This window comes from Pezoporus flaviventris, unplaced genomic scaffold (assembly GCF_033815535.1).
Source record: "Pezoporus flaviventris isolate CSIRO_AGI_PZ_B2104156 unplaced genomic scaffold, CSIRO_AGI_Pfla_v1 ptg000013l, whole genome shotgun sequence".
In the NCBI taxonomy this organism is placed as follows: Eukaryota; Metazoa; Chordata; class Aves; order Psittaciformes; family Psittacidae; genus Pezoporus; species Pezoporus flaviventris.
In genome coordinates, this window is record NW_026892561.1 from 40,880,817 (window position 1) to 40,893,183 (window position 12,367).

General features: G+C 38.3%; 1 protein-coding gene across 1 annotated transcript in view; it reads left to right on the plus strand.

Annotated features, from left to right (window-relative positions):
• Positions 1-10,346, plus strand: part of IRS1 (insulin receptor substrate 1) — a 53,825-nt gene extending 43,479 nt beyond the window's left edge. The window contains exon 2 of the mRNA XM_061452997.1: positions 9,302-10,346. The gene's annotated coding sequence lies outside the window, so the exon portion shown is untranslated. The remainder of the gene's footprint in view (positions 1-9,301) is intronic.
• The last annotated feature ends 2,021 nt before the right edge of the window (positions 10,347-12,367 follow it).

Sequence of the window (12,367 nt, forward strand, 5' to 3'; positions counted from 1 at the left end):
GTACAGATCCTTTTGTGTGCATGCTAACCCTTTAATCTGTATTACGATATGCTTTTAGTTTTTAATTGACTTAACCTAATAGCTTCTAAAGGGTTATCCTTAATACTAGATTTGACAACTGATGGAAGATTTATGTGTCACAATAATACGGTATCTATCATCTAGTGAGATTCTTACTGATACTGTCATGAACAACTTCCATTATATGACAAAAATTTCCATATGGAATGTTTTTTAAAAGAATTTAAGTAAGAAATATTGAATTAAAAAGTCTGACTGCAAATTCTGAGATGAGAAAAACTTTTCTCTACTTTGACTTGTGCTTGTGTAATTACACAGTTTCATAATGCTAAATGGGTGTTAAAATTATATCAGATAATAAATGTGACTGTTGATTAGTTTCTAATTTGAAATCATGGCAGTTGAATAAGTGAAGATTACTCCATTTAAGCAGTTACTAACTCTAAAATATAATATTGGTAGTCATTCAGGCTATTAGGATTTCACTGAATGAAACTTCAAAAAAAACAGCAGTAGAAGGCTTGGTTTGTCTGATTGGTCTTTATAATTTGGACTTATCTCACAGGTGTATCCAAGCAGGGCTCCCTCTCCATGAGAGCTTGTCAGGTGCTGCTTCCTCTGTCCATATACTTTGAACTTGAGGTAGCTTTACTGACATTTCCTTTGTGCCCTTTCATCACCTTATATTTGCTATTTTCTTATTACTATGTTTTCTGGAAATAAATTGGATGACAATTGTTTTGAAAACCTAAGCTATATACAAACAAGTATTTCAGTGTTTAGATGGTACGATGAATAGTTTAGCCATGAGCTACCTCAGAGCTTGTTAAATTGCTCAGGTTTGTTTTTGAGGTTAATCCCATTGCAGTCTAGAGTATCTTGATTGCTAAATCAGTGGGAGTAGAAAGGTAGAGTAGAGCCCTTGCTCTACCAGTAAAGGCTTATTTTCTTATGTTGGAATTTTGTTTCTTTATTCAACTACTGTATTTGCATGTGGAGTTTAGTTATTTTTATAAAGCTCTTTTAATATGGAATAATGCTTGGCAGTATATACAGTCGTGAAATATTATTCTTCAGCTTGTAAGCAGTCTTCAGGGAATGAATAATTTTTTTTCTTTTTTCAATTCTTTTTAAAATTCTTTCTATTGTCATCAATATATAGCTGGCCCAATGTTTTATTTATAGCACCTTGTCCAGATGCTGCCAGGCATCTGTTGTCATGTGGGTACTATGAAGACACTCATCACCCTGTTGTCTGGCCCCTGGCACAGTCTGAACTCTTCTGTCAGGTAGCAGTTTTCATCTCACAGTCAAGACACTAAGATACAGGAAGATTAAGGCACAAACCCAATTCCCTGGATGTTACAGTGACTGTGTGTGTTTGAGACATCATGACTTCCCCCTCTTCACAAGAATATTTCATGTAGAAAATAGATGGGGTACATGTTTTATCTGTTTTACATGAGCCCAAGACAGAGTAACTTGAGTAAAACCATAGAGCAAATCAAACCAAGAAGCAGAATTAGATTTCAGGTCTTCCTGCATCCAGTTGTGTGCTTGTCCACGTGCCTGTAGGTTGTATACCCCAGTCACAGCACTTTATTGTTGCAAAAGCTTTTGAGCATGGCTGATGCTTTGGATTTCAGTTACCTGTTTTAAGTGTCAAAGGATTCTGAACATCAGATTTGAAGTGCTGGGAAGAGCAAAATGCCATATGGCTCCACCTAGAGAAGTTTTGCTGTTTAGGGCAGAGAGAGAGAAGGTAAAAAGGTCAGGTCAAATGAGTGTGTACTACTAGAAAGTAGAAATAAATTGTGAATCTATGTGGATGCACATGAAAGTACTTTCTTACTGAAACAAATTTATGTCAGATGTTGTAGACTTATAAAATTTGTTATCTTCTGGTCTACAGAGGAGAAAACAATGGGTCAAAGCAGTTAACGTAATCCGTTTCATGTCAGACTGATGGTGGTATCTTGGTGAAAAGCTAAATCTGTGGATAAATAGTTGTTTTCTACTCCAGCTTTGAGGTGTAACAAACTTCACTGTTGCTTTTAGCCTTTTGTCAAAGGCCTTCTCATTTTACTTTATTCAAGCACTACTTGTGTTTTCTAGTGTTATTTCTGGAGTATGGTACCGGTTTTGTATTAAAGCATAGCAAACAGTGTCAAAGTAATGGATGCTTTGTTTCTACCTTGGCTTTCAAAACTTAATGTTAAAATTTGTTAGCTTTATGGCATTTCATTTGTTCTTATCCCCTCCTGTTTTCTTGGCATGTTTTTCAGAATGTGTTTTCCAGCACCTCTTTATTATCCGTTTTTGATATTTAATGCACTGTTGTTGGGGATTGAGGAAGTGTTTCATCCAAAATCACTGCAGAACTTCCTTTCCATGCTGCTGCCAGAAGTGCTGCAGACTAGCTACTTAATTTGCACTGGCAAAAATTCAAAGGGAAGGTCAGCTGGCCAGGTTATTCCCCTGTGAGACTTCTGTATGTCTTCCTTTTAAATGTCATTTTTCTTCTTTCTGTTCTACTCTTTCCCCTTACTTGTCCATTGGGAGGAAAATGGCTTCAGCTAAGCCAAGTGGTGTGAATCATTGCTTTAAGGTGGAATTCTCACAGTTTAGCATGTATCATGAGAGTAGTTTCAAGGTAGTTGAGGCTATTTATGTAGAATTTTTAATGTGTTGTTGGGGAAAAGTAAATCTGGCAGAAAATGAGCATTACAAAGTCGGGTCAGAAAAACACAGATGAAAGTGGCAACATCTGGGTGCAGGAATGGGGAACCAGACCACAATGCCAGAAAGACATTTGAAATACAAATTCACAGAAGGATAATGAAAATGAAAATTCAGCAGCTGAGATCTGTTCTCATTATGTGGTAGCTAGACTGGGTGTTATGTGTTGTTGAGCTCCACTGCTGATGTAATTTAGTTGATATAATATGAGCACAGCTTCATTGCACTCAAGTTTGGTCAAATTTAATTGTGTATGTTTAAATTGCTAACAAGCTGAGGGTGTGCAATTGCATCTAAAGGCACAGAGGTTCTCTGCTTCTCCATAGGGAGAGCAGTTATAATGATTCCCAGTGCTGGTGATTTTTATTGAATTCCAAACTACAATAAAAGTAATTAAAAAAAAAGTGCAAAGAAGACTCATTTGAGAAACAAATTGCATAATGAAATGTGTTTCTGGATTCCCCTTATTAATATGGTCGATAGAGGGTTATGTTTGATAAAGTTAAACGCTGAGCAATGTTTTCCTCTTTTAAGGATACAGGCATACAAAGTGCACTTCACTATGGCTTTTTTGAACTGGGAATGGGTTATCGGGTCATCAAGGGAAGCTTCAATGACCCAAATTCTTCAGGGTTAGACTCTTAAAAGCCCAGTGAACTAAAGAGTATGAATTCCAAAATCATGAATGACCCTGGTCATTGAATTTGTAGGTTTCTTTAAATCTTAAAAAAAAAACAAAAAAAGGAAGAAATGTTGTCCTAAGAAGGCTGAAGCTATTACCTACATATTACACATCTAGGTTTAGGTATCCCTTCCCATTATTGCAGTAGGAGAAAACCCTAGGCCAGCAGTGGTTTTCTCTGAGGGTCATCAAACACAAACAGTGCTGTGAAGACTTTTGGAGAAACATTATGAGAAGAGTTGGGACGAACTTGGAATATTGATCCTGTGAGATGCTACATTCCCTGCCTTCATGGTAACATCATTATTTTCAGTCCTGAAACAAAGGGAATTTCTCTTAATGTAAGCTGGACTCAACCTTTAGTTCATATGCCAGGTGCTTGGGGCAGGCAATGCTTGGCTTCCTGTCTGCATCAGCAGCCTTTCTTGCTGACCTCAGTGATGGGTTTAGTTTTGTCTTGAGTGAGCTTAAATCAGGTTGACACGCTGTGAAGTTGACATCAAACATACGAATACTTTGCTGGGCAGAAGTTTATCGAAAGAATGTGTATGGTTTAGCTTGTGTTTTCCTATTGTACTTACACTGCAGGAAATGGGTTCTTAAATGCAAGAACCTGGTTCTGCTCATCATCTCGTTTTAAAAGTCTCTTAGTTGTTTGAGTTTTTTCCTCCCCGCCTTCTCTTTATGGGGAGAAATAAAGCGTCCTATGTGGTGAGGATGACTGTTTTTTTCAATTCTGTGCATGAAGAGAGTGATTTTGTCTGAATTCTCAGCAAAAAGACCATACCATCTATTACTGGTCCTTAGGTTCCTCTGTCAATGGATGATAACCTAAATGAAGAAAAAAGGGATGAAAACACCAAATCTAGTTACTTGGCCAGATAGGGAAGGACTTGATGAAACCAAATTGTCGGTAATTCCCCACTTAATGACATTCACCAGAAAGCTGAAATAGGCATTTTGGGGTACAATGAAGAAAACCTTATCTGGGCTTATTTAATGTAGATTATAGCCTGTCAAGTTAAATAGCAATGTTGTAATTACTTTGTTTAGTTCTATTTTGAATTCCTTTTGTTAGTGTTCAGGCTGCGATTAACATACTAGGGCAACCATTGTGTCTTTTTGCATTCCTTTACTCTTTCAACAGTCCATGTGAGATTGGAAAAACTGTACAATGTGCGTGCATCTCTCTGAAAAGAAGCTATTTGAGCTAGTTTAAATTTTGGTTGATGTTCTTTATTCATCTGGATGCGATACTTCCCGTATCTGTGCACACGTCAGTAATGCCAAGAAAATCGGAAACAGGCGCTATTTATGATCATCAGTATGAACACAAAAAAGTGGATTAATTCAGGTTTTAAGTAGGTGTGCACCACTTCATTATCATTAAGATGCAGATGTCACCAAGACAAGACCTGTAAATGAGCTTTTCAGGACTACTTAACATGTTTACTTTGTGTCAGATTTCTAAGTGGTACCTGCCCAGACAAAGGGTGCCTGGGCTGCCTGCAGACCTGAGTTTGTGAAATTCTGCACGTCTGCTGCTGTATTTTCATAATGGCTATCTTTTTATTTTGAGCTTTTGTTCCTGAGCTTTTTAGTTTTTACTGGGTGGGTGTGTTAATTATGGAGTCAATCACCGTTTAATCTACACAAATAGGATACTTCACATGATCCTAAGTAAACAACAAATGTGTTTACTTTTAAAACCTTTTATTTATAACTAGTAACTTTGACAGATGGTCTTCAACCAATCCTTGTTGTTCACTGTTTCAAATGAGATGCTGGTGGAGGTACAGTTTAGGAGCATATGTTTTGTTTAGCAAGGTTGATGGGAGAGTTGGGAAATGATCCTCTTTCAGTAGATCTGGAAAAATCAGTGTTTTCTTCAGCTGGGAGTCATCTTTCCATTGACCTGGCTCTGTTACCTGTGGATTTGTTTCCTAAACAGATGTCCAGCTCAACACTGGAGAGTATGGTAGTGTGATAAGTAGGTCTGACATTCGGGAGCCACATTTGGCATATTAATCAGTGACAAAATAGTTGCATTTATTTGCTAAAACGGTCATGGAGCTTCAGCAGTAACTCTGCCGTGTTTCACTTGTTTTGAAATGAAATGACCCTTGGAAGGGCATTTCTATTGGTGTTTTAGGGATGAGATGCATTACTGGCCTTTAATAGTAAATAGAAGTTTAAACTGGCTACTGGAAAGTCTTTTGCTGAAGATCATTTGAGTTTTCACTTTCATTTCTTTTGATGTATTTGTTCCTCCTTGGTTACTTTTCAAAGAAAATGGATTGTAAGGATTACACTTTAAATATACCTTAACAACACATCTATTTCATGTATGAAAATTCTGTTAACTTCAGGATACTCTGCTCTCAGTGAGTTCAAATTTTCACCAACTCCCTGATAATGGAAATAAAATGAAGTATCGACTTATTTTTAGTTACTGGATTTAAGAATGGGACTTCAGCTGTAATGGGATCAACAGCTAGCTTTGTTGTATCCAGCCCGAACTAATAGATTTGAGAAGAAAGCATTGACAGCTGGAACATTACGTGAGTGTTATCTGCATGTGTGTTGTAACAGATGTTGAGCAGAGACTACTTGTCAAAGGTATCTTGTAGTAACTTTTAAAGATGCTTGTTTGTTTCAGTACATTTTCCTTGCATCACTAATTTTTTTCCGTAAAGCCAACCACAAATTGCATTACTGGGGACTCCAGCTGAAACTTATGGTGAATGGGAAATAGATTAAACCCAGGTTTTCCCTTTTCTCTGGTTGCCAACAGTGATGTCAGTAGTTTTAATGATCCTTACCTCAGCTCGCTGTAGTCCTAGCACTGTCTATTAAACACTTGTCTTCTGCACTGTTTTTATATGTTGTTAAGGAAATGCTGATGGCTGTTGATAAGAAACAATGAGGTATCCAGCCCATGACTTCAATTCCAAATAAGGTGCTTCCGCCTTGGAACATACTGAAATAGTTCACTGGGGAGAGAGGAGATTCAGATTGTTGTGTCAGAAAACTTAGAAATATTCTTCTAAGTCCAGAAAACTTCATTTGTACAATGAAGTTGAGGGTGGGGCTTTTGGCTGCAAGTTATGCACAAACAAGAGTTCCCTGGATTGAAGGTCTTATAGGTTGACTGTATTTCCAGTGGCCTTGGAGGAGCAGCTTTGCTCTCAGAATAGCTGTTTTCTAGGCATCCTTGTGCATTCAGACAGAACAGGCACTGCTGTCCTGTAGTAGTAGCACAGTTTGTCGTTCTCAGACATTTTTTGTTTTGTGGAAAGAGATTTGTCAGGGGAATTGAGGATTTGAAAACAAGTAGTTGCAGTCAATAATTTCAGATGGTCTGTAGCAAAGTCAAAATTATTTTTCCATCACATAATTAGAAGAAAACAAAAGCTACTGGTACATTTTGATCAAGGAGTGATAGGTAGATTTCCATGTTGTACTGCTGAAGATCCTGGAGGTGCTGTTATGATCTTGAAACTGCTCCATGCCCTCGTCCTGTCATACATGCAACTGAAGTTTGTATGAAATGCAGCCTGTACCAGTTGGTGTCCTGGATGCTTCTGGCTCTTTATCCCAAGTCTCAAACTCTTGGATAGTTCAGCCTTGGATGTTTCACTCTTATTACACCTGTGCAGGTCTTCAATATCTGAGTGTCTGGATTTCAGTAACTGTGGGTTTCCTCAGTATTATTTTCTTAGTGAATTCTTCAAGAAGTGTTTTGTTTTTCAGATAGACTTGTTACTCTCTTTGTTTGCTCTTCTGACTTCTGAATCCAGGAATGAATGCCTGCTAGTAGCAGCTGTGATGACTTGGCCATATTGGTTGAACTGGTGAGAAATTGATTGGATGGGCCATTTCATTCAATACATAATATATTTAAGTTTAGATGACCTGAATACTAGTGAAGAGGTGTAAAACTTGGCTCTGATAAGGAAAATTATGATTTATGTACTTAAAATCTCATAGCAGAATAATATATAGTAATAGAAAAGCTGTTACTTGCTTTCCTTTAGCTTGCTCTGTACATGCAAGGCAGGTTGGGCTGTGGGGCCCTGCTGGTGGGCACTCAACTGTTCCTCTGGCCATGCTGGACAGGAGCTGGGTGCGAAACACCCGCCTCGGATGTGCATCATGCAAATCACACACACTATGCACCTCCATTTAAATGAAGCCATTTCTCCTTTGTTGCTCATCTTTATTAATAAAGTATGGCATTACTGGCTAATTTTAGGTCCAGAGTAGTTGAAAGATGCAAAGCTATGTGAAGCTGTATATAGATATTTGGGTAGGAACATTCCACTAGATCGCAATGTGAGCACAGAAGAAAGTTGAAAGTAAATAAGAGATCTGTGGGATAATTCTCCAGGGAGTTTTCACAGCATACCACACATCATTTGCAGGGATAGGCTTTCCTTTCGCTTGAAGGACCACACAAAGTAAATTCTGTTTCTTGGGCAATTAAAGAATATAGGACAGGAGGTCTTTTCAGTTTTTCTTACTCCAACATGTCTATGGGAGGCCTTATTTGTACTGAGGAAAATGCACTGTTTACCTATATTTTCAGGAGCGTAGTTAATATCAAATATAGAAATAGACACACTTTTATGTAAAATCTAAGTCTTACTTCATCAGATTTTAGACAAAACTCCTGAAATGTAAACAATGGCAGTCCTCTAACCTCAGTTAAAACAAAAATAGTATTCATTTTATTGGTGCATTTTTCAGTCTCCAGAGGGTATGGCTGCATGCGACTGTGGTGTGAAGAGAGGAGGACAGGGCTGTAATCTGCGGTGGCTTGGGGATTGCGTGCTGGCACTGCTGGTTGCTGGCTGGAGGTGTGTATTGTGAAGGTGGGCAGTGGTCAGCTATTGCACAGGGTCTTGGGTGCAGCGGGAGGCACCCAGTGGTGCTTCTGTGTGTGACCTCAACCCTGCATCCTCCAGCAGGGAAACCACTCTCTGCTGGGCCCAAAGCATCTGCTGTGGGATTGTCAGCAGGACACAAGGTAGACAGGCACTTAGAGTGTGCCACCGTGCACTGTGTCACTGGTGATCAGAACTGTTGTACTGGTGACCTGTGTGTATAAAATCAACTGAGAAGCAGAGTTGAGAGGACTTGCTGACATGGGTAGTTGGACTGTGTTCTGAATTAGGGAGGCTGGAGCTGACAGATGAGAACTGGTGAGAGAGGGTCCAAGGCAGCTTCTGCCATTTATTCCGCAGTAAACCTGTGCTGTACATTATTAGGGTTGCAGGACCTTGCTATTCACCCTGTCTGTTCTGAGAGAGAAGCAGAATGTAGTTAAATGTATGGACATTAACAGGGTACAATTCTGGATACGGGGTGTTTTTTTTATAAATTATATGTCAATAGGGAATGGGAATGCTCCATTCCTTGGTCATCCTTCTCATGCAAGCTGTGGCATTTGCAGGTGGCCAGGAAGCCCTACACAGTATCTAATGAATGTAGTGGATAGAAAAGCCAACAGCAGGCTATGGGTTTGAGCTTTTCTTTCTCTTGTCGTAGAAGCTTGTCAGAGTTAATCAGTACGGACACTTAAATTGTTTCTGCTTAGGTGAATCTCTTACAAGTTCTAAATGTATTTCTGACTGCTTTGAATTTTATTGCCAACATCTGTTTTAAATGCTTTTGGGATTCAGATGCTCGAGTACAGCTCGACTGTGTATGCCATAATTTTTCAAGGTGCTAAGATTTTCAGTTTGGATGATAACTCTAAAGGAAAAAAAAAAAGTAAAGGAGGAAAGGGAGGGAAATAATTACAGAAAAGCTTTTAAAGTGCCCACGATGCTAATTTTCTTTCTCTTTCAATTTCAGAAAGATGACCTATACAACCTCAGCAAATCGTTCTTTTAACTCATGGGTATCAAGACTATAAATGTTTCATGCTACCACAACTAGGACCTCACCTCCTCCTCCTCCTCTTCCTCTGTAAATGGGTACGATGCATCCAGTTCAGTTTGTTTACTTTACACAAACCTCAGGAGTTAGTTGACTGAGCTGCACATCCTGTGTTGTGCCAAGCAGAAGCACTGTGACACCTGGACAATGAATCTCTCTTACTTCATCCTCTACCATAAGGACTTAGCTGGCCACAATGAACTGATGTGCCCACCACTACATCATGGTGAGAATGGGTATTTTACTAGCACATTTACACAACTTCATTTGCTGCTGAAAACCTGTATGACAAATCATCATTGTAAATTATTACATACAAAACTTAATGTTGGTTGAAAAGTATTAAATATTTAACATAGGTTTTGATTTATACATGTACTTTTTTAATTAAAATGTAACTTTTCCTACAGCACATCATTTTTGATGTGGAACTGAGGTATACTATATTCTGTTGTAAACAGAGTGGGAAACCTGCTTAAAACAAGGCTTCTAAGAATAGAGTGCGGTACTATTCTTGTTTTAAGATTGTAATTCAGAAAATAATATAATATGAGTCATTGGTCCCCGGGCCTTGATTGTACAGTCATATTTACTGATACTGTCAGTTGTAAGATAACCCTGATGTTGAGCTGAGTTCTTTCCAAAAGAAAAATAATTTTGTACTCCTTGTAAAATAATAGTCTGTATTAACTACAATGAAGACAAACATTACTGTATATGGTATTTACAAGTGTCAACTTGAATTCATCAATTGCACAGGTCAAAAAAAAAAATCAGAAAAAAGAAATCAAAGTCTTCCACTGTATATATTGTAAAGAAAAAAAACACCAACCAATAGAAAACAAAATGAAAACAAAAAAGGGTGAACTTTTCAGATTGACTCTTTCCCTGGAATGAAAATGTGGGTGTTTGTAAATTCTGGAAATCTCTTTCTATATGTAATAAACTAGATACTGTTTTATCTGCTGTAGTGGTTTTGGTTTTTTTGTTTGTTTGTGTTTTTTTTTTTTGGTAAGCTGTCTCAAATATCTAAAATTGTCCCACCAGGTTTCTTTGATGTTTCCATTGTGTGTAATCAAGAATGGCTGTGGATCACCATAGCTTGAGAATAAAGTGTGATTAGGTGTAGGAGGGAGTATGCTTCCTTGCATTATTTCACTAAAGCTCTTGTTTCAGTTTTCTGGAAACTCTTCAGGATATAGCCCTCCTTCCACTGAAGTTGGTGGAAGAATTCAGAGCAAGTTATATCACTGGAAGCCGTAGCAAGACTTCAGCATAGAATTGAAAAAGATCATTCCAGTTGATTTTCTGGAAATCAGGTAATCTAACAGCAAGAAGAAGGATGAGGAAGGATTTTTCTGCAACTCTCCTCTGATCCGCTCTGGTTCTGTGCACATAGAAATGCGCATAGCATTTGCGGAGCTTTTGGGAACTGGAAAAATACCAAGATCATGGATTTCCAAGTGAAGTGTTGTTGAAGTGATAATTGAACTTGAAGCTGTGTCAGGTCCCAGTTGGTCCTTCCTGCTTCTGTGAAGCAGCTCCACGGACCAGTGCACATTTGACAGAATTCTTGTAATCAGAAAAAGTCAGGCACTCAAAGCACCAGCTCTTCATGCAGGAAGGCTCTCAAACCCTCAAGGAAAGGGTTTCTTCCCCTGAGATGTTTGTGATGTCTGGGGTTAGGCTGTGGTTAATGCAATGTCCTCTGCTGACTGCAATATAGATGAAAGACCATTGCACAGCGATTTTTCACCTCTCCTTTTGCTGGAGGCTTATCATTCCCTTAGATCTCCTGGTATTATTGCACATACATAACCGCTTTGACCCTGTCAAGTCAAAATATTCACTTAAGAAAGGATGTGCAGCTGTAAAATACTTAAATCATTCTAGATCACTGGGAACAATTGCTGGCAGACTGGCGGGTGTTATTGCATGGTGAAGCTGCAGCCTGAGAAGGACCTGCAACTGCCACAGGCCTTTGGAGATCTTGGCCTTTGCTGACAGAACAGTCTCCTCCCAAAGAGGCTGATACCAGTCAGTAAAGGACAAGAGGCTTTGCTTCTTTGCCATGTAGGAAGGGGCAAGTTGATCTACAGTAGCTTGCTTATTATTCCTGATGAATATTGGTGCGTATTTTTCTATTCATATCTAAGAAGGCAGCACTTGCTATAAAAAGAAAGCCACATGCATCAGGCCAGTATTTAAATTTGTAAGTTACACATTTTCATTTATCTTAAATGTTTATCTTTTTTTCTTTCATGCTTTTTTTTTTCAGTGGGGTTTTAGTTGCAATGAAAACTTGTGTATCTTCTGGAGTGAAAACATAAAAACAAGTCACCCCAACCCCTTTGCTTACAGCCTTTTCCAGCTTAATGAATTAACATAAATGTTCACTGTGTTGATTTGGTTGCTAAATATTAGCTTGTGTTGATGTTGAAGTGCCTTGGATAGAACAGTATTTTATGGCCATTGTGCTTTCCTTTGTTTCAGATAATTTGCATGCTCTGGCAATTACTGAAATAATAGGTTTGTAGGCACTGGAAGCTACTGTTAAGTGTTAAAAGGCATTAGTGAGTACATTTAATCTTGGTAGAAGTATTTCACAGTGATCCATCTATGAGCAAATTTTTTTCATAAAATATGAATTTAAAAAAAATTGTAGGAATCGGCACTGGTCATTACAGAAGGGAAGGGGGGGGGAGGATGGTGCTGTCTGGTGGGTTTACATTCATGTTAATAGTAATGTACAGCCAGAGGAACAGCTTGTTAATTATGTTAATGTGCATTGTTTTTATGTTAATCGTCTTTTTTTCCCTAGTAAAATTAAACATGCTTATTTAGCAAATGTTTTCAAAAGGTTTTGAAGCAAAACGCGTTCATAACCAAACCTGAGACTCTTGATTCTTTTCCTGCATAGATCTTTATGCTTATAAATTGCAAACTTTAATAAATAGACCATTATGAACCAAACCCTTTTAA